General features: G+C 43.5%; 2 long non-coding RNA genes across 3 annotated transcripts in view; one reads left to right on the forward strand and one right to left on the reverse strand.

The window, feature by feature from the left end:
* LOC110257222 overlaps positions 1 to 21490 on the forward strand; it is a 407568-nt gene that overhangs the window by 238307 nt on the left and 147771 nt on the right. The window lies entirely within an intron of this gene.
* On the reverse strand, positions 1712 to 13552 carry LOC110257221. Of its 2 annotated transcripts, none has more exons than XR_002339532.1 (3): positions 12407 to 13552; positions 7726 to 7850; positions 1712 to 4493 (listed from the first exon to the last, which is right to left on the reverse strand). It is a non-coding gene; the product is annotated as an uncharacterized LOC110257221 (long non-coding RNA). The 2 variants fall into 2 exon arrangements; XR_002339531.1 differs by having other exon boundaries at positions 1712 to 4496; positions 12407 to 13550.

The following is a 21490-nucleotide window of genomic DNA, read 5'->3' on the forward strand; positions in this document are numbered from 1 at the left end:
TGATCCCTGGCCTCGCTTAGGGGGTTAAGGATCCAGCGTTGCCATGAGCTGTGGTGTAGGTCACAGATGCAACTCAGATCCTGCATTTGCTGTAGCTCTGGTATAGGCCTGCAGCTGTGGCTCCTGCTGGACCCCTAGCCTGGGAACTTCCATGTGCCAAGGGTGCGGCCCTTAAAAAAACAAACAAACAAACAAAAAAACCCAAGGCTGTTGATAAGGATTAGGCTGCCTACATTCTTCTCCCTCCATAGATTATTTCAAAGTCATCAAGGCTGGTGTCAGGGGGTCCAGTGATGATTTCCTGTGGTCTTGAGGATTTTCACACCTCGACCTTCTCTTTATAAAACTGCTTACAAAGGGAAGGGGGTGTCAGAGAGTGTTTCAAAGAAAAAGAAAACATCAGGTGCAATATACCTCTTTTTTAATTACTCAATGAATTTATTGCATTTATAGTTGTACAATGATCACCACAATCTAATTTTATAGGATTTCCATCCTACAACCCCAGCATATCCCCCACCCCCAAAACTGTCTTCTTTGGAAATCATAAGTTTTTCAAAGTCTGAGAGTCAGTATCTGTTCTGCAAAGAAGTTCATTCTGTCCTTTTTTCACTCTCCACATGTCAGTGAAAGCATTTGATGTTTGGTGTCTCATTGCCTGGCTGACTTCACTTAGCATGATAATTTCTAGGTCCATCCATGTTGCTAAAAATGCTGGTGTTTCATTCCTTTTAATGGCTGAGTAATATTCCATTGTGTATATGTACCACATCTTCTTGATCCACTCCTCTGTCGATGGACATTTAGGTTGTTTCCATGTCTTGGCTATTGAAAAGGGTGCTGCAGTGAACATTGGAGTACATGTGTCTTTACGCGTTGTGGTTTTCTCTGGATAGATGCCCAGGACTGGGATTGCTGGATCAAATGGTAGTTCTATGTTTAGTTTTCTGAGGAATATCCATACTGTTTTCCACAGTGGTTGCTCCAATTTACAATCCCACCAGAAGTGTACTAGGGTTCCTTTTTCTCCACACCCTCTCCAGCACTTACTGTTTGTAGACTTTTTGATGATGGACATTCTGGCTGGTGTAAGGTGGTACCTCATAGTGGTCTTGATTTGCATTTCTCTAATAATGAGTGATGTTGAATATCTTTTCATACGTTTTTTGGCCATCCATATGTCTTCTTTGGAGAACTATCTGTTTAGATCTCCTGCTCATTTTTTGATGGGGCTGTTTGTTTTTTTGGTATGGAGCTGTAGCAGGTGTTTATAAATTTTGGAGATTAATCCCCTTGTCAGTCGATTCATTTGCAAAGATTTTCTCCCATTCTGTGGGTTGTCTTTTCGTTTCATTTAGGGTTTCCTTTCCTGGGCAGAAACTTTTAAGTTTAAAGAAGTCCTATTTGTTTATTTTTGTTTTTACTGTCATTACTCTAAGAGGTGGAACTGAGAAGATGTTGCTGTCATTTATGTCAAAGAGTGTTTGGCCTATGTTTTCCTCTAAGAGTTTTATAGTGTCTGGTCTTATATCTAGGTTTTTAATCCATTTTGAGTTTATTTTTGTGTATGGTATTAGGGAGTGTTATAATTTCATTCTTTTCCATGTGGCTGTCCAGTTTTCCCAGCACCACTTATTGAACAGGCTGTCTCTTCTCCATTGTATATTCTTGCCTCCTTTGTCATAGATTAGTTGACTGTAGGTACATGAGTTTAATTCTGGGCTTTCTATCCTATTCCACTGATCTATAGTTCTGTCTTTGTGCCAGTACCATATGGTTTTGATGACTGTTGCTTTGTAGTGCAATATACCTCTAACTAGAAAGCAATCATTGGTAAAATAAGGTAATTAAGCAGGAAGAAATCATTCGTGAAAGCTGGTTAGAGGAAGTGGGCCGAGGCAGGGCATAACCTAATTAAATCTGTTTTCACTAGTTTTTAGCTGTAACAGTAGTAGTGACGGAAGCTACAAGTCCATGCTCTGTTGGAGTAAAGGGTTGTAAGTTCCCCTAAATCAGGGGGATACAGCCAGCTTAGAGCCATCTTGGAAAGACCCTGGACATTAGAACTGAATGCCAGTGGAGGGGCCCCTAGCACAAAAACTGCAGTGACTTTCCTGGGCAACAGAGTATGGATGTCTTCAAAGAGCCCAGAAGTCAGCCTGTTGGGGTGGGGGGAGAGGGGGAGGTGGGGGGGAGCTTGACCCTTGACCCATGATAGAGAGCATGACCCACCAGAACTCCAGGGAGCACATGTTAACCAAATAGAACTTCACCTCATTCCTGCTGTTCCTTTTCTCCCCAGTTGTCCCCTTGAGGCCCCCCAAAAACACAACTGAGAGAGGGAGTCCTCAGTTAGGCTTTGAACTGGATGGAAGATGGAAGCTTAATTTTGATGGTATGGAATGTTAAAATATATGAAAATTAGACAATAACTAAAATTAGTTTAAAAAAAAATGCTGAGAGAAGGCTGCCTGAGATTTGGGTGGAAGAAAAAGAGATTTCCTGATTGTAGTTTGCCAAGTTCAAAGCAGAGCTAGAGATATGGTTATGTAGAATGGACACCCACTCTGCCTAGGGGAGCCACGAGCTGGGCTGGGCGTCCCGTCACCCCCAACTAGTCACCCCTGCAGTCACCACAACATAATAAGAACTATATAGCTGGTCTCCACCCCTGGTTCCTGATAGAGTTTCTAAAAACCCTTGAAATTTCCCAAGTGAGGGGAGTGATACAAGCATCTTACACAGAGTTCCGAAATCCTTTGATATCACATTGGGCGATAGGAGCATCTTTTGTTCTAACGAGGTGACTCTTGGTGGCCTGGAAAGCTTCAGGGTTGGAACTGGTCACCAGAAAGACCAAGCCACTATTGGAAATCTAGAACTTTCAGCACAACCCCACCCCCACATCCTCCCAGGGGGCGGAGTGGAGACTGAGTTAATAATTGATCATGCCTATGTAATGAGCCTCCACAACAATCCCTAAATTATGGGGGTTCAGAAATCTTCCAGGTTGATGACCACATCCAGGTGCCGAGGGGGGGGGGTGGCATACCCCAGCTCCACGGGGACATAGGCTCCCTGGCCTTGCTCAGTGGGTTAAGGATCCGGCGTTGCCATGAGCTGTGATGTAAGTTGCAGACACCGCTCCTATCTGACATTGCTGTGGCTGTGGTGTAGGCCGGCGGCTACAGCTCCAATTTGACCCCTACCCCGGGAACCTCCATATGCCACAGGTGCAGACCTGAAAAAATAAAAAAAAGGTGCTATGAGTAAATAAACAGCTTTCCTTTAGTTATCTTCCCGCTTTATTGTGTTCCCACTCCCCACTCTATTCCGACCAGCAAAATCCAGTCACCAAGTCCTAACAGGATACTTTGGATATTTTGGTTTCCATCTTCTCTCATTTTCCATTACTGCTACTAGGGGGACAAACTCTGATTCCTACTTCAACATCCACTCCTTAAGAGTCTTATTGCAGCCTTCATGGATTCCTCCAAGGTCATTTTCTGCATTTGCACAATATCTTGTATAAAGTTCTTTTCAACATAAAACACATTTTTGCAATAATTTACTTGAGTTTCTGATGCCCCCACTGCACTGTGGGTTCCTTGAGGGCAGGAGGGAGTCTGGTTCATCTCAGTTTCTCTAGTATTCAGTGCAGAGCCTGGCAGAGATAGGTGCTTAGTAAATTCACTTTAGAATGAATGAATCAGTGAAGGAGAAGGGATTTGTGGGACCAGTGAGCTGCATCTTATTATTCCATCTTTCTCAACATCATTTCTCTAGCTAATTTCTTTTCTCTCTCTCTCTCTTTTTTGGCCAGCTGTGCCTGAGGCATGAGGAAGTTCCCATGCCAGGGATCAAACCTGTACCACAGCTATAACCAGAGCCAGAGCAGTGACAACACCAGGTCCTTAACCCACTAAGCCATGAGGGACCTCCTCAGCTAATTTCTTGACAGCAAAGTTTTATTTCTGAAACAATGGCCTCACTCCTAAGTCATATGTGAAAGATGTTGCACTGGAGAAAGCCAAGACCAGGCATTTGACCCAATTTTAATTCAGGAAGTAGCTTATTTACATTTTCACAGCACAAAGATTGCAAGGGATAACTCCAAATACATTTGTTTCTTTGAGGGCTTTGTGAGATTTTCATATGCAGCAACAAGTTTCTTGAATTTTCTCTGGTTTTTCATGAATGATGAGACTAGATCAGACTTGTGGCTTGGGTGGCAGCCAGGACAAGGGACCGAGGGGGAATGCCACTCTCATCCTCCTGGGAAGAAAGGACTGCCACCAAATGTCGTATCTATAATCTTACTTGCATTTGGGAAATTTTGGATAATTTTATGGAGTAAACACCGAAGAAATGCGTCATAGAGTTCTTTATTCTCAGGCATAGATTATCTCCATTTCCTGAATCCCAGAAGGGTCCCCATCACCGGTGTGACATCTTTGTACCTATTTGCATCTTCAGCTTTTTTCAGTGACAGTCTGCTGTTAGGTGATTAAAAACAAAGCAACAGGAGTTCCCATTGTGGCTCAATGGTAACGAACCCGACTAGTATCCACGAGGTTGCAGGTTCGATCCCTGGCCTCGCTCAGTGGGTTTGGATCCTGCATTGCCCATAGCCTGGGAACTTCCATATGCTGTGGGTGCAGCCCTAAAAAGAATAGAAATAGCAAAAGTGTTACTGTAATTTAAAACTTAAAGTGGGCTGTTCACATCTTTCAGATGGTTTTACCTAGTGTGAGGTGAAAGCATTTTGTAGGCAAAGGCTTCCTTTGATTTTTATATTTATTCAATAGGCTGAAAACAGCACTCTGGTGAGGCCACAGAGCTGCTTTTACTTCATTTTAGGAACAAGTGTCCTGAGAAAGGCAGAGAGTCTGGGTTGAGCCCACGTTCAGCCAGTAGGAGGTCAGACCTATTTTGCTGCCAACCCACCTGCCTGACACTGTAAGGAAAATTACCAAAAAGATGCGGTTTTCAGTTAATCAGCTCCCAGAGAAACTGGACAAGAGAGGTCTATACTCAACTCTTCTCTTCCCTCCCCACCCACTGGAAGACCTGGTTGTCACATTGTCCCATCTAATCTGTGTCAGGGCCTTAAGGGAATGAAGAGAGGTAATTAAGCATATTCTGGAGAGGATTAAATATATCCAGAGAAATCAAGTGCTTGGCTCAGAGAGGGAGGGGTGGTTCCCCCTCCTGGGAATATTAACTTTTTTTTGGTATGAAAACTTATCCTTTTATTTTAAAATTATGAAATACATCACGTATTTATATGGGAATTCTATTTTATGTATTCTATGACTTGCTTTAGTGATTCATCCATGCTGCTGCAAGTAGCTGTAATTCATTCATTTTTCACAGCTGTATGCTATTCCAGCATGGGTCTAAACTGTAATTTATCTGTTTCATTTTTGTGGCTTGCTTTTTATGACTTATTTATTATTATATGAAATGCTATCATGAACTGGTACACATGTAAAAATTTACTGAAAGTATATTCCTAGGAATGATATAGAAAGTTATAAGGTATATGATTTTTCAAAGTGACTAGGTAACATTGTATCTTTGTTCAGAGTGGTTTTATTAATTTACATTGTCATTAGCCTTTTTAAGATAGTTCTGACGTACCCTTTTTATTTCCTTTTAAATATCAGTATTTCCAATAACTTTAATTAATGTTGAATTATGTTCTTCTTTAAGAATGTCTGGTTTATTCTAAGTTTATTTGATTTCTATGAAAAATAAAGTAGAAGAGTTCCCTAGTGGCCTAGCAGCCAGCATTGTCTCCGCTGTGCTCCAATCACTGATCTAATTACTGGGTTCAATCCCTGTTCCGGGAACTTCTGCATGCCATAGGAGCAGCCCCCCAACACCAAAAAAAAAAAATATATATATATATATAATTAGCCTGTCACTTTCTAAAAGAAAGAAAGAAAAGAAAGGAAAATGCCTGTTGGCACTCAGGAGCATTTATCCTAGAGAAATAAAAATTTATGCTTATGCAAAAACCTATACATGAGTATTCTCAGCAACTCTATTCATGATGGCTGAAAGCTGAAAACAACTCAGATGGCCTTCAATGAGTAAATAGCTAAAAAAATGTTGTAATCCATACCATGGAATACTACTCAGTGATACAAAGAAATAAACCACTCAACAACTTCAATGGAACTCCAGGTAACTACGCTGAGTGAAAAAAAGACCATATCATGGAGTTCCCATGTGGCTTACCAGGTTAAGGACCTGCTGTGGTTCAGGCTGCTGCTGTGACTTGTGTTCTATTCCTGGCCCTGGAACGTTCACATGCCACAAATGTAGCTAAAAAAAGAAAAAAGACACTATTATAAAGACTACATGTTGTGTGACTTCATTTCTGTAACATCCTTGACATGACAAAATGATAGAGATCTAGAACAATTTAGTGGTAGCCAGGGTTTAAGGAGGGTAGAAGGGAGGGAACGGGCTTTGACTATGAAAGGATGGCATGGGCTCCCCATGATAGGGCTCTCCTGTAACGATGACTCTTACAGTGATCACATAAATCTGTGTGAGACAAAATTGTATAGAACTAAATAAATGCACATATACAAACGAGTGCATGTATAACTGGTGAGATATGAGTAGGGATGATGGCTTATTTCTTTCTTTCTTTTTTTTTTTTTTTTGTCTTTTCTAGGGCTGTACCGCAGCAGCATAAGGAGGTTCCCAGGCTAGGGGTCTAATCAGAGCTGTAGCCACCGGCCTATGCCACAGCCATAGCAACGTGGGATCTGAGCTGCGTCTGCGATCTACACCACAGCTCACGGCAATGCCGGATCCTTAATGCACTGAACAAGGCCAGGGATCGAACTCCCAACCTCATGGTTCCTAGTCAGATCCGTTAACCACTGAGCCACGACGGGAACTCCAAAAAGATTACTGTTAATAAAAGAAAACGGAGTAGCTTAAGTTAATGAATGCAGTGCTTTTCAATGTATGGGAAGAGATGCAAGGGTCTGGGCTTGCTGAACTCATTCCTTTGATATGCACCTCAGTTATATAGGGCTTGTACCCTGTGTTTTTACATCCAGAGGGCCCAGCGGCAGTGGCTGTAGTCTGATGGCTGCTAGCCAGCAGGCAGGTATTCTTTGTTTCCTGCCCAAGGTCCCTCAGGGCTCACCAGTTGCTGAGGACAGCGACAGCCTTTGTTTACTGAAACGGCAGGCAATTGTTTCTCTCTCAAAACTTTTCTGATTCCCAGGGGCATGGAATGGGCCATTTATTGAGTGTCTACTGTGTGTCAAGAGTTTACCTGTAATATCTAGTCAATCCTGACAAAACTCTCTGGGCTGGGTGTTATCATCCCATTTGATAGATGAGAAAACTGAAGGATAGAGATGACAGACAGCAACCCCCAAAGCTCCTCTGCTGGCAAGTCAGTCGTGGAATTTAAACTCTGTTTCCTAACCCTGTGCTTTTTCTACTCACCCTTAGACCAGATTAAAAAAAAAAATTAGAGGATTACAGTGATGCAAACAAGGAAAGAAACACATTCAGGTGGGGGGGTGGACAGAAGGAAAGAGAAAAATATTAGCCATTCTCATATTAGAGTGCTGGGAGTGGGAATTTTTCCCTTTTCTGCATTTTCCTAATTTTGTTTAATGTATACTGAGAGTAAAATGAGACCACAGCAGTGCTGAGGAATATTTGGGGAGTAGGGGGCTTCCTTACATGTCCACGTGGGTACCACTGCCTCTTCAGCTGCATCTGTGGCCTTTTACTGGCTCTCTGGGAAAAGATCTTTTCCATGAGTCACCTCACTCCAGACTCAGAGTGGCTTCTTCCTTCAAAAGGCACTGCGATTTAATCACAAATAATTGCTGCTCAGAAAGATTGACATTTTACAGCCCTCAGATTCGCTGTCTCTCAAATAAAACAGCTCCGTGAATCATTAAGCGAGCGTGTATAATAGAAATTCTGCTTAAAAACCCACCTTTCTCCTACGTGCCTTCTGAAGGTACTTTTCATGATATTGATTGATCCTGATGGAAATACTTCTCTCCCCCTATCATTATGCTATAGAATGTGTTGATAAAGATTCGGGGAGCTCAATTCCTCTTCCTGGTTCAAATGAAGGAACTAGCATTTATTGAGCACCTGCTTTAGTCCCGGAGTTAAATGTTTCCAGTACAGTCTTTCATTCATACCAAGATGGGAGAGAGTTGTGGGCATTGCCATTTTCCAGGTAGGAAGACCGAAACTGAGGGAGAGGGTCAAAGGAGTAAAGGGGCAAGACACTGACTTCACCTAGCCAAGACTTGGAAAGCTTACTCCACCCCTGACTGTGGCCTCAGGCAGGTGACTCAACTCCCTGAAGCCACATTTGTAAAGGAGGCAAGAGCAGTAACAGTACCCTCAGCCTCTCATCCCCTTGTTGCGAGGATTAATTTAGGATATTTATTTAATATCATCAGCAGAATGGCATTTCAAATGTTCTTTTCATAGGGCTTGGACATTTCTCACTAGATTTATTTCTGGAGATTTTAGTTTTCTTTTTTGTATTGTAAATTGTATTGTAAACCTTAACTATAAGGTTTTGGGTTTTTTTATTTATTTTTATTTTTTATTTTATTATTATTATTTTTTTTGTCTTTTTGCCATTTCTTGGGCCACTCCTACGGCATATGGAGGTTCCCAGGCTAGGGGTCAAATCAGAGCTGTAGCCGCCGGCCTACACCAGAGCCACAGCAACACGGGATTCAAGCCACGTCTGCAATCTACACCACAGCTCATGGCATCACCGGATCCTTAACCCATTGAGCAAGGCCAGGGATCTAACCCGCAAACCTCATGGTTCCTAGTCGGATTCGCTAACCACTGAGCCACGAAGGGAACTCCTATTTTTTTTTTTTTTAATGGCCACACCCATGGCATATGGAAGTTCCTGGGCCAGGGATTGAATCCAAGTGGCAGCTGAGACCTTTGCCTAAGCTATGGCAACACTGGATGCAACACCATATCCTTTAACCCACTGTACTGGCTGGGGATGCAACCTGTGCCTCCACAGCAACCCAAGCCACTCCTGTTGGGTTCTTAACCCACTGCACCACAGCAGGAACTCCCATTATGTTTTCCCATTATGTTTTTAATTGATTATTGTGTATCATTTTTTAATGCTAAATTTGTGCAAATGGGAATGTAAGCTCCACGAAGGGAGAAACTTTATTATATTCACTGCTATTGATATGGGGAGACCACGGTGAGAAGCAGCTTGAAGTGAGATCTCATTTCCCTGGTTGGGGATCAAACCCTGGTTGCAGAGGTCACAGCACAGAACCCTAACCACTGGACCACAAAAGCTAGTGGTTTGAGTATAGGTTCCAGTTCCCCTGTGTTTTGAAAAAAATTTTGACAAAGAGACAGAAGGTAGAGAAGAAAGTAAGAAGTTTCTTAGAAAAGCAGAGCACAAGCGGACAAGCTCAGAGAGAGCTGTGCCTTTGGCAAGTTTAAGTCACTTAGAAGGGGGCAATCTTCTGGGCCTTTTGTTTCCCTTTGGCCAATCATTTTGCTTCGTTTCTCATACCTGATTGAACTTAGGACCTTCTGCCATATGTGTGAGCATCTTTCAGCCAAGACAGATTCCAGTACAAGGGCTTCTGGGAAAGTTGGTGCCACTTATTACTGGGTGGCACCCCCTCCCTTTTTGACCCCAAAGAGTCTTTCTGCACATGTGTAATTGGGTGGGGTCTCCTTGACCCCAAGGATGGGAAGTATGTGATCTCTTGCTTCCTTGCCTAAACAGTGCTTAGTCCCTCTCTGCCCCTTCTGTTACCATTGTTTAAAGTGCTCACAGAAGACAGAGCCCAATTATTTACCTTATTTCTGTTGTTACCTCTATCTCAAAAATATAAACAGGTGGCTGGTTGCAAATGTTTATCCTGGGACCCATCTATCTCCTTACTCACTATGTCCTGAATGCTTAGAAAAGTGCCTGGCATACAGGAGGCATTCGTTCAATATTTCTTTAATTGGTGGATATGACAAACTTACTGACATTGAATCTTAGGGGTTTTTTTGCTGTTGAGTCTCTTACATTTTCGGGAGATACCAAATTATTTGCAACTTGTGATGGTGTTTTCCTTTCCAATATTTATACTTTTTATGCAAAGCAGTCTTGATCTGGGACGATATCTCTGTAGTGGTCCTGCATTAAGTAAGACTGCTTCTAATGTTTGTATGCTTCTAATGTAAGTATGATTTCAGTATCACTCTAGGAGAGGAAATCATCTCCCATCTGTCTGCATCTGTAGCCACACCTTCCCAGAGCCATCCTCCCCGCGTGGGAGAGGAAGCCAGTTGGCTTAGTTATCTTGCAAGATATTTCCCGGGTCAAGTTTTCTAGGGGACAGACTCATCTTGCCTGAGGGGTCCTTCCGGGCCCTACTTTCTCTCATTTGTCCTCAGTCAGTCCACTTAGTTTTATCCCAAAGCTCTGAAATCTAATGTTGGTTCAAGGAAACAGACATATATCATGTACTTTCAACATCTAAAACTAAAAAGAAATTGTTCTTTTTAAAATAGTCTCAAACCCGGAGTTCCCATCGTGGCACAGCAGAAACGAATCCAACTAGGAACCATGAGGTTGTGGGTTCATTCCCTGGCCTTCCTCAGTGGGTCAGGATCCAGTGTTGCCATAAGCGGTGGTGTAGGTCACAGATGTGGCTTGGATCCTCTGTTGCTGTGGCTGTGGTGTAGGCCAGTAGCTGTAGCTCCGATTAGACCCCTAGCCTGGGAACCTCCATATGCAGCAGGTTCGGCCCTAAAAGGACAAAAAGACAAATAATATGAACAGTAATAAAAATTAAAAAATAAAATGGTCTCAAACTTGGTCTTTTACACACACACACACACACATCAATGTTCACTCTTCTCTATCCTTCAACTGTTTCAAATCAAAAAGGTTTTACTGTACTTTTAATTCTATAATATCCCTCTAATGCAAGTTCTCTCCATAAAAGACATACAAATTGGGAATCTGAACTCTTTTTCCCCTTGTCTTTTAGTAAAAATTTAGTTTAAGGATTCTAGTTGTGCCTGAATTGGTCTCATTAAAAACTTAATAGGAGTACCTATTATGTGCAAGGAGTGAATATTGGGGATGAGTAAACCTCGAATTGAGGGAGTAGATGAATATGACATACACCCTAATCTTGGTGAATTTAGAATAGATTAAAATACGAGGCAGAGGTGAGGCCCTTAGGTGGGATTGAGCATGACATCATGAGGATGGGGAGAAATCGTTGGTTCCCGGCATTAACCCTAACAGGTGTCAGACAGCTTCATTCAGGAAAGTTACTTTACCTGACGAAAAAGCAAAGACAGAGGGAAGAGCATGAGCAGAGACACAAGAATCTCAGTGTTGGGTTGGAGCCTACAGGGGCTGGTAACATTTCCCCACCTCACTGTCCCAGCATCTGACATCACAGCTGGCATAGAGCAGGAGATGCCTGAGGACAGAGTCTGTGTCTTGTTCATCCAAGTATCTCCCCAGGCTCAGTCAGAGTCTGCTGCCAGATTGCCATGTCATCATGCTTTGCCACAGTTAGTGGGGTCTCAAAATTCACTGCCTCCCGGGCCAACAAGGTAATGAAAATGCGTGAAGCCAAACTCACTAGAGAACAGTGGGAACTGAAGCCAACTCAAGAGTGTCACCATGCTGAAATATGGGCTCAGTGTTCCTGGGTCTCCCAGCTTCTCCAGGGATGGAAAAGGATACATAAATCAAGATTCGTGTCTGAAATGTTCAAGTTTTTGACATGTACAAGGGTTAAATACCCAAGGCCCAGATTCAGCTCATAGACCACCAGTGTGCAACTTGGGAGCAGACTGCATAGATAGAAATGGAGGGAGATAAGACTGGACTGGTAATTTGGGGCTATGTAGAAAAGAGCCTGAAAATGTCTCTTTGGGAATGGAATTTTGGTTCTTTGGGAGCCACTTAGCATTTTTCATCAGAGAACTGGTGAAGCAGATCTGTCACAGAGATAGAGGAAATGGAGGAGGAGGGGAGAATTCAGACGACAGGTGATCTGGAGGCTGTTGATGTATCCAGGCAAGTGATGGAATAGACAACATGGGTAGGAGAGAAATTTAGGAGGCAGAATGGAGAGGACTGGGTTGGCAATGGAGAGAGAGCAAAGGAGGCAGTAAGGATGGACCTTGGCCTTCTATCGTGGTTAATAAGGTGATGGGAACACCACTTATGGGACAAGCCACTTCCCCTCCTATACACATTCCACACTGTTCCCCGCAATGAAAGGGCTGCCTGCCTCCCCCTGACCTCTCCCTGACTCACTTCCTCTTAGAGCATTGCTCTTTTTAATACCTCTTCCCCACCGTTCCCGAAACTCACCTTTTGTTTTTCTCTCCTTCTCTCCTCCTTTCACTGCTCCATTTCCTTTACAGAGTTGTCATCTCAACCAGCTCTTCTTCCCCATGCGCCTTCCGCCTACGGACAGCCCTCCCACCTACCCTCCTCCTGCAAATGAGGCTTTTAAAGCTAATTATCCAGGTTTTTGGATCCAGCACAGAAGCCATGCACTTAAAAGAAGTGGGACCAGGTGACGTGGACCTATTTTTAGTGACTGCAATTTGGAGGCTGTGGCATCTATTGGCACCGCAGCACCCAGAGACCAGAGCTCAACTCCAGAGCCCAATGCTGAGGATTTGTAAACTCTGCAGTTAGTTAGTTAGTTAGTTAGCTAACAGAAGGGTTACACAAGTGATAAAGTCATATTCCATGCTATTTTGGACGCCTGCCCTTCCTGCCTTCCCTGGTGAGGATACGAGATTGTCAGGGACAGGAACACAAATAGGCAGAGAAGAAGAAAGGGAGAGAAGGAAGACACAACATGAGTTCATCTGCACACACAGTTTGTGTCCCACCTCTGTGCCCATCACTGTGCTCAAACTCCCTCTAGACACCCCGTGCCCCCCTCCTCTACTTTCCAGATGAATGCCCGAAGTCCCGGGGTGCCCTCTGCTCTCGGGGTCTGAAAGAAGGGAAGGAGAAAGTGATTTCTTGTTTCTAATGTAGATTCTCCTCTGGAATCAGGTTCATGCTCTGCTCTAAGGGACCCAAGCCCTGCAACCAGGGGATGTGTAGCTACCAGAAAATGGAGGTTTTCACCACTCCATAAGAGAGATGGAAGTTATCTGTACCATGGAACAGTACACAGCAATAATAAAGTCTTGGCACATGGAATAGTTTGGGGGACTCTCAAATGTCTTCGGTTGACTAGGAGAAGCCAGGCTCAAAGGGCTCCATAGAATGATTCCCCTTATATGATAGTCTGGAAAAAGCAAACTCAGAGGGGAAAAAAAATCAGGTCGGTGGTTACAAGGGGATGTGAGTAAAGAGAGGAGGTTGATGTCCACAAAGCACAAGGACAGTTTCTGGGGTGACGCAAATAGGCTCGATTGTGGGGATGGTGACATGACTGTATGTACACATTTTGTCAAGACTCATAGAACTGGGCACCGATGAAGGGTGGATTTTACTCTGTAACTCCAGAGCACAAACAAAAAGACAGAAGAGCTATAGACTGATGCTCTAAATTCAGCTCCATCCCCCTAATGCATCCATCCCCCACATGCAGTTTCCATGTGAACAGGACTTTGTCATTCAACTGATGCACAACTAAGTCTTTGGAATCCCTTCCAGCTCTGCTTCCTGCCGTATGTGTGATTTGGGATAAGTTCCCCCACCTGTGACTTATAGCACCAGATTTAATTTACTCATTTGTAAAATTAGGATAATAATAGCCCCTGCCTTATAGAAGTGTCAAGATGATTAAATGAGAAAATACATGTAAAGGAGTTAACCCAATGCTCGGCATATTGTACGTTTTAGTTAATGTTCTCAGTATTGTTATTGGCACACAGACTCATGTCCACTGACTAATTTTGTTCTTAAAGAATATGATTAGGTTGGAAACATGACTTTCCCAGCTGAGCTACTTGGGAAAATCTCAGCTGAGATTCAGGTAGATGAAGTGACTTACCAGAGGGTAGATGTCTCATAGTGGCAGATTAAGGTCTTGAACCTCTCAGATGTCAAACTCATGGTTTCCCCTTGTACAGAGCCTCTTGCTTCTGGGGAGCCTGCTTGAGTGTGCTTGGGGCCCAATATCCTACTGTCATTTACATCAAGATAGGAACAGAGACCTAGTGGGTAACTCCACATGCAAACATGGAGGAGACTGGAATCCTCACCTGGATCCCAGGAAATGTGAACCTGAGGAACCTGAGATCTGGCTTTGGTGAAACTCACTCTGAGATCCTGGGCGGGTGACTTTATATCTTGGAGACTTAGTCTTCTCTTTCCAGGGCGCCATCATTCCCACCTTCCCTTCTGAAGGATTTGTGCTGGGAATCACGTGCTCAGCTATGAGAAGTGCTGTAGAAATGCAGACTTTTCATGGGACCCTATTAGGAATCCGGCTAAGAGGGAACTAGATGTATAAAATTATTTCTTGTCTTGATGACCTCATGAATCATTCTGCTGTGTATTGATCGATCTGCTGCCATCCAGCCCAATATGAGGCTGTAGGTCCACTTACATTCTCCAGAGGGGAAGGGATTTGCTTTCTGCTTTTCTTGCTAGCTGACCTCCCATGGTCAGCTTGAAAATCTCCCCTGGCCCACTTCATGCTGTGTCCATCACCTCCACCCCATGCCTCTGCAGGGCAGAAATTGTATCATCTTTATCTTTGCATTTCCAGAGACTGGCACAGATGATGGAGTTGAACAGAGGAGGTATTTGCTCTGTTTGAAACACCTGCTTTTTCACTGATGTGCTGTCCTCATTTCCTGGCATTTGCTCCCCAGAGAAATCTGCTACTCATCCTATAGGACTCTGTTCAAATGCCACCATCGATGTCCTCCTGGACCATGCCCTCTGCACCTCTCCTCTGGATTATCCATCCCATCATAGTCCTCCCCACCCTGTGTCAGGGTGATCACTTTTGAGTCTATCCTCCCTGGAGGAATAGAAGCTCTTCCAGATTAAAGTGCATGTCTCAAATTCATCTCTCTTTCCCAAATATTCAAAACAAGCCTGGCACAAGGATGCTCAGGAAAGCCTTGCTGATTGACTGGCTGGCTGGCTAAACTGGTATATAAATAAAGGACCTATTTAATTTAGGTCCTAAATACAGGACCTATTTAATTTAGGTCCTAAATAAAGGACCTATTTAATTTAGGTCCTAAACTGGTATTTATCTAAAGGACCTATGTCTTTCTATGTCTTTTAGATAATTACCCTCATAGTCCTTTTGTTTTTTTTGTTTTGTTTTTTGCTATTTTTAGGGCTGCACCAGGGGCATATGGAGGTTCCCAGGCTAGGGGTCTAATCAGAGCTGTAGCTGCTAGTCTATACCACAGCCATAACAATGCTGCATCCTTAACCCATTGAGTGAGGCCTGGGATCGAGCCCGCATGCTCATGGATGCTAGTTGGGTTCGTTAACTGCTGAGCCATGAAGGGACTCCCCTCATAATCCTTTTGTAATGCTGCAGCCTCCTTGGTGAATTCTCCATGTTTCTTATGAATTTTTCCATTCCTGTCCTATTCTTACTAATTTTTCCATTCCTGTCCTATTCATTGGGACATGTCCCAATGTCCTATTCATTGGGAATGATCTCATTATTGCAGCTGAGGAAGAAGACAATGAGTTTGGAGAAGGTGATGGCTGCCGCCTATGTGAGGCATATTTTGGACAGCCTTTTAGAAGCTCTGGGGAAACACTAACCTCACAATGGAGGGGGTGGTGGAGGAAGGTTGGTAGAGTAGAAAGTTAAGCCTATCGATGCTTCTGGCTTCTGTTGACCTAAATAGGCTTTGAGATTTGACATTTTCACCCTCTCTTTCTTCCAATCCATTCTCCATGCTGCAGCCTGAGGGGATTTTTCAAAGTTTGATCATGTGGTTGACTTCCCAAGATATCACCAGACAACCTGAGAACAAAGAACGGACTTACTGGAGAAATAAAGATCTCCATCTTGAAAAATTCTTTGGAGTCTCAAAAGAAGGAAATAAGCATGCATTCATAGAATGAGGATCTAGGTTTTTTGTTTTTTTGTTTTTTGTCTTTTTTGGGCGGCACCTGAGGCATATGGGGGTTCCCAGGCTAGGGGTTGAATCTGAGCAACAGCTGTCGGCCTGCACCACAGCCACAGAAATGCCAGATCTGGGCGGCACCTGTGATCTGCACCACAGCTTATGGCAACGCTGGATCCTTAATCCACTGAGCGAGGCCAGGGATCAAACCCTCAACCTCATGGTTACTAGTTGGATTCGTTTCTGAGGCGCCACAACAGGAACTCCTTGAGGCTCTAGGTTTAAGTGGCCTGAGATATGCTTTTCAAGGTGGGGAACTCATTGGGTGGGCAAAATTAGTGGTATGGAAGAGTGGGTCTTGAAGCAGGTCTTAGTAAGTCAACTAGTATTGGATAAGCAAGCGGTTTGCCCAAATTAAAAGGCTGTTGTGTTAGATTAATTGATCTGCAGGAATTTTCTGAAGCAGACAGTGGACTTGTTTAGTGACTTATAGCCTGATCTTTCCCAGGCAACATTTTTTCTGGGACAAACAACTAAGTCATGTTGACACAAGTGGTCTTAATTCAAAGTCTAAATAGCCTAAGTTGTATTTGAAACAAGGGGACATAATTCTTAATGTCATCAAGCTGCTACCCCCCTTCCTTCCAAAAAACAAAACACTCCCATAGTCTCTCATTGCCTTTATAATAAAGACCTGAATTCTTAAGCATGTCACGATGCCCAGACTCTTGCATTGCTCCTCCTGCTCTGCAGTGACCTTCTTTTAATTCCTTGACTGTGCCATGTTTCCTTGACTTTTTTTGCAGACCTCTCTGCTCGAAATTACATAATATTGCATTTGACCCTTAAACACACACACACACACACACACACACACACACACACACAGCTTTACGAAGTAAAAATTCTAATGATTTTCACATTAGTGGTGAGAAACCTTAGGCATAGAGAGGTTAAATAACTTGCCCAACGTCCTATAGTTGATAAGTATATGTACTAGATTCAACCCAGGCCCTCTGGCTCCGGAACATACACACTTAACCATTTTACTATCCTAAACCCTGCATTCCCCCCCAGAGAGGAACTCCCATCTCTTTGGTTAATTTTGTTTCCTCTCTTTCTCCTGGATTCAAGGCAGCCATAGCAAGGGTTGAGACTGGAGGGTAGGAAATGCTGGGTGGTGGAAGTCATTTTACTGTGAAGTTAATGAAACTTCAGCAGTGACTTATTAAAGGTGCGGTGGTGAGAATTCTCTTCCTTGGGTGCAGGCAATAAAGGGATGTTTTATTTTGTTTTGTTGCTTTTTAGGACTGCACATGTGGCATATGGAAGTTTCCAGGCTAGGGGTCAAGTCAGAGTTGCAGCCACTGGCCATAGCATGCAGCAATGAAAGATCCAAGCCACATCTGCAACCTGCACCACCCCTCACAGCAATGCCAGATCTTTTAACCCACTGAGCGAGGGCAGGGATTGAACCTGCATCCTCATGGATGCTAGTTAGATTCATTTCTGATGCACTACAGTAGGAACTCCCAAGGGGTGCATTTTTTTTTACAGAGAGTTTAAAAACAATAAAACCAGATAAAAGTAGATCTGGTCTTTCTTATCACCCTGTTCTGGCAAACCTAAATGAAGTTGGTGATAAAGTAGTCCTCCTTAACTGGTGCAGACTGCTCCCAATTGCCCCCAACCCTCGGTAAAACACGAAGGGTAAACGTAAGCACCCCTCCCTTGCATAAGTGCCTTCTAAAGTCTGGACAGCTCTAGAAATCTATTAACCTGATTGTGGTTTAATGAGATCTTTTTTGTGCACTTTGAAAAAGTAACATATTTAACCCACAATCAGGTAAGACGACCATCTCTTTCCACTCTAATTTCTCTGCTGTCTCCTTTTTCCTTGTGTCGTATAGTTGCAGTAGTCCAGGGATCTAGTGAAGATAGAATTAAGGTGGGAACACATTTAGGTGGTCTTAGTGGGACACATATGTCTTCTGCCATTGCTTTCTCATTTGTTGGTAGTAGCTATCTTGATATTAGAATGGCTTCCAGCATACTGACTCACCTAAAGGGACTTATCTACATTATGGTAGTTTTTACGGTGATATAAATGTCCTGTGGCACCCAGCAAAGGAAGTCTATGATTAATTAGGATTGAAATGTCCAGAGCCAGATACTAGTCCATAGAAATTTTTTTCCAATTCTTTTTGCTCACTTATGGAAAAAAAAAAAAAAGGGCAAAACCCCACAGCTGAATGTGATTTTCCCAGATTTGTTAACAACCTTTAAAAATAACATGATATTACCAAGAGAATTATGACCCTTAAAAAACATTTCTTGACTGCCAATAATAAAAAGCAAATTTCTTCAACCATGATAGTGGAAATACCGGAGTATCTTCTGTTTTTTTCCATAAAAAAATTACAAGTGTTGTAATTTTAAAATGTAGTCATAAAGGGAGTATAGAGATGTGTCAGGCAATTAATTTATACAAATTTTATATTGTTTTCTGGATTTGTGCTGCTTATGGTGTCTGTCAGTGTCGTATAATAAAAACAAATCTATTCTTTGTCGAAGTTCCTGTCCCAGAGCTTCAAAAACCATGAGTGACATGACTGTCTTTGTTGTGCTAATGAAGTGACTCATGGTGCGCCCCCAGAAAGATTCAGGATGGGAGCTGGTCACCAGGAAGACCAATCATGTGGTTGCAGGTTGGGACTCTCAGCAACCCAACCTCCCGGGAGGTAAAGGAGGGGGAAGCTGGATACCGAGTCAATCATGTGGCCAATTATTGAATGCACCACACTTATAATAAGACCTTAATAAAAACTGTGGACACTAAAGCTCAGTGGTGCTTCCTGGCTGGCAAACACATCAATGCTCCAGGAGGGTAATGTGCCCTGGCTCCATGAGGAGAGGGCACAGGACCTCTGTGTTCCCTCTGTGACCTCTCCCTAAGTGTATCCTCTATAATAAAACTGTAGCTATAAATACAGTGCTTTCCAGTGAACATGAGGGGGTGTGAGAATCCCTGAATTTGTAGCCAGTGGATCAGAAGTGTGGGTGGTTTAGAGACCATGCTTGCACCTGTCATCTGAAGTGGAGGGAGTCTTGTGGAGAACTTAGCTCTTAGTTTGTGGGATCTGGTGATTAACTCTGGGTGGTTGGTACCTGAGTTGTAGTGCAAGAAGTTCCGTTGGTATTGAATCAGTTGGGATTTTGTGGTAGTATAGCATCAGAAAAGAGGGTTTGCTGGAATGAGCCTGACTTAGTGAAATGCGTAGTTTGGGAAAAGAAAGGATGAAAAATGGCTGAAACATTTTTGTTTCCTGTGGGACCACAGGGTCACCCTTGGTTTGGAGCTGCAACAATGCTATGATCAGTACTAGAGGTAAAAGTTACCCATGGCATTTAGAGGTGATGGATACAATTCTTGGGATGGTGGCTTACTGGAGTCATAAGGAAATGCCAAATAATAAGGAAAAAGCAAAATGTATAATCCTTTGAATATTGTTCTCTGCATAGCTACCATGAAAATAGAATATGGGCCAAATTCAGCTTCTGGCAGTTTCAAACTGCTACCTCTGATCTCTTGGATCAACCTTCTGTTGGAGATTCAACACCCCTTTGCACAGAAACATATTTAGTGGACAAGAGTAGAGGATAGAAGTTTCTAGAACTCCTCAACCTGAGTACTCCATGCAATGTGGTATCAAAACCCATTGGTGAAGACCCAGGAGAGGCTGCAGTTAAACTGAGAGGACATACAGAAATGCAGAGCTGGTAGCATTGAGGTAAAAATTGGAGGAAAATTAAAATGTTCAAACAGACTTTATGAGAAGTGGTTGTGTCTCCTGGTTTTATGGGGATGTTTTATGGAAATGGATATTATGTCTGACTGGGGAATATTTCCTTTACCTAGTATTATAAAACCCAAATCTGTTGTTGAAATCCTATCCAATACTACAGTTAGCTGTAAACAGTTGATGGTATTAAGGTGAGAGTTTGGACAAAAACTGGTTGGTTGAAGAGGCTTTATGTGAAGTGGTTGTAACTCTTATCTGAATGTGTTATGGGGATGGAGGTGTCTACCTGGGGGACCTAGTTTCCCCTACCTGGTATGGGGAAATGGAAAGCATATAAATCTACCTTTCAAGCAATATTAATTGGACCCACTAAGTTAAAACCAGTAAGACTGCCTGAGTCCACACAGTAGAGAATGCAACCTGCAGGGAGTTCCCGTTGTGGCTCAGTGGAAATGAATCCAACTAGTATCCACGAGCTTGCTGGTTCAATCCCTGGCCTCGCTCAGTGGGTTAAGGATCCTGCATTGCTGTGGCTGTGGTGTAGGCCAGCAGCTGCAGCTCCCATTCGACCCCTAGCCTGGGAACCTCCATATGCCACAGGTGAGGCTCTAAAAAGCAAAAAATAATAAAATAAAATAAGGAATAGAACCTGGTGTGCTGGTATAGACAACTTCTCTGTGTGGTAGCTCTGTGTGGCATGTAGACTGAGGCTTATGGCAAAAGCCTATGGTTGCCTCCCAGTGACAACTACTAGGACTCTGGACCAGAGAAGTGCCATTTGAGGGCAATTACTAGCTTGCTATTGGCTATCAATTGAAATTTCCAAGGACCAAAGGGCAGAGGATAATCCTGAAACCTGAAACACCCACCATGCCTTAGGCGATGTAAGAGAACTGCTCCATCAGGGCGGACGGCACCCAGGAGGGTTCCATCCTAAGGTGAAAATGGTCTGCGGAGGATAACGCTACCAGAGGGTGTGAGGAGGATGTATTCCCAAGCAGAGGGCATCTTTTCCCCTGGGCTGATTCTGGAACCATCTGAAGAGCTGTCGGATCTTATGGCCACAGGGCTGCTTGGGCAGTGCCCTCTGAACAGCCTCCACTGACCAACAAAGAGCGGCTTGGTTTGTGGACGGCAATTCCACGGGGAGTGGACAGCTTCCCTTTTGGAAAGACGCCACTCTGCTAGGAGAAGGTCAAAACAAATCAGCTTAGCGGGCTGATTCGCATGCTGTTTGCCCCTATATGTGGGTTTGTACTGACCTCAGAGGCAGGGGTCAATGGCCTGGCCATGTGGTGGGGCAGAGGGCAATGGAAAACTGGCCTATGAACAGGATGCCTGTATGGGGTGCAACCCTATGGAAACCACTATGGAACTTGAGGGGCGCATTTAAGTAGGAAAAGTGACACTCATCAAAAGAAACCATTCTAGGAGTTCCCGTGGTGGCTCAGTGGTTAACAAATCCAACTAGGAACCATGAGGTTTTGGGTTTGATCCCTGGCCTTCCTCAGTGGGTTAAGGATCTGGTGTTGCTGTGGCTGTGGCATAGGCCGGTGGCTACAGCTTCGATTAGA

Source organism: Sus scrofa, chromosome 16 (assembly GCF_000003025.6).
Source record: "Sus scrofa isolate TJ Tabasco breed Duroc chromosome 16, Sscrofa11.1, whole genome shotgun sequence".
Taxonomy (NCBI): Eukaryota; Metazoa; Chordata; class Mammalia; order Artiodactyla; family Suidae; genus Sus; species Sus scrofa.